The 827-nt window shown below is 66.4% G+C and overlaps 1 long non-coding RNA gene across 2 annotated transcripts in view; it reads right to left on the bottom strand.

Moving 5' to 3' along the window:
* Positions 1 to 827, bottom strand: part of LOC138167629 (uncharacterized) — a 2,701-nt gene that overhangs the window by 1,532 nt on the left and 342 nt on the right. The gene's annotated exons all lie outside the window — the stretch shown is intronic.

Below are 827 nucleotides of genomic sequence, written 5' to 3'. Positions count from 1 at the left end.
GGGTCCGAGGGGCCCAGGGCGTGAGGAAAGGGCCACGCAAAGCAAGAGAGCCATGCAGCAGCACCACAGGTGCGTGCTGAGCGACACCTGGGAGAGCCGATGGGAGGGAGCTGTACTTTTAAAAGTCCTCCATTGTGCCAAAGTTTGATTTGGATGAAGCCTGTGAGGATCATTAGGGAGAGAATCAACACAATCAATCAAATCATATTGAAAAACATCCCAAACCAGGCCATTATCCCAACGGACAAAAACGACCAGCCCTCTCACGGGGCACAACGGGGATTAAAAATGGCCACAGAGGGGACGGGCCGTGCTGTGCCCGTGCGTGGGCACTGTCCGAGGCTCAGCTACAGCGAAACCTTTCAGACCCGCGGAGGGCGGGCGATGCCACATCCACGGGGGAAACAGGGCCCGCGTGGCGAGGCGGATCAGCCCGCTCTCCGGGCCGCTGCCCACGCGCTGCATCCGGACGAAGGCCCCCGGGAGGTCCGGGCAGGAAAGTGAGCGCCAGAGCTGGCCCCCTTGGGCGCGGCGGCCGGCTCACCTGGGCGGGCAGGGGGCGGCGCACTCCGGGAAACTCGGGCTCGGCTCAGCTGGGGGCCAAGGGTGATGAGGCCCTGCGCCTGAGCCCCGCCTCCCAGCCACACCCCGAGGGGAATGCCCCAGGCCATCCCTCCCGAGGAACCCCACAGACCAGGCCAGCAGGCGGAAGAGCTGTCCCAGCTCCCTCTGCTCCCTCCACGCTGGGACAGCCGCGGCCCGCTCCCCACCTCAGCCCAGCCAGCACCCACGCGGGGCCTCCCACGGCGGACACGCCCTGGGCCCCT

The sequence above is a fragment of the Petaurus breviceps genome, unplaced genomic scaffold, assembly GCF_028583685.1.
Source record: "Petaurus breviceps papuanus isolate PSGF00001 unplaced genomic scaffold, PetGlider_PUasm1.0 243, whole genome shotgun sequence".
Classification (NCBI taxonomy): Eukaryota; Metazoa; Chordata; class Mammalia; order Diprotodontia; family Petauridae; genus Petaurus; species Petaurus breviceps.
This window is presented reverse-complemented; position numbering and strand designations above follow the sequence as displayed.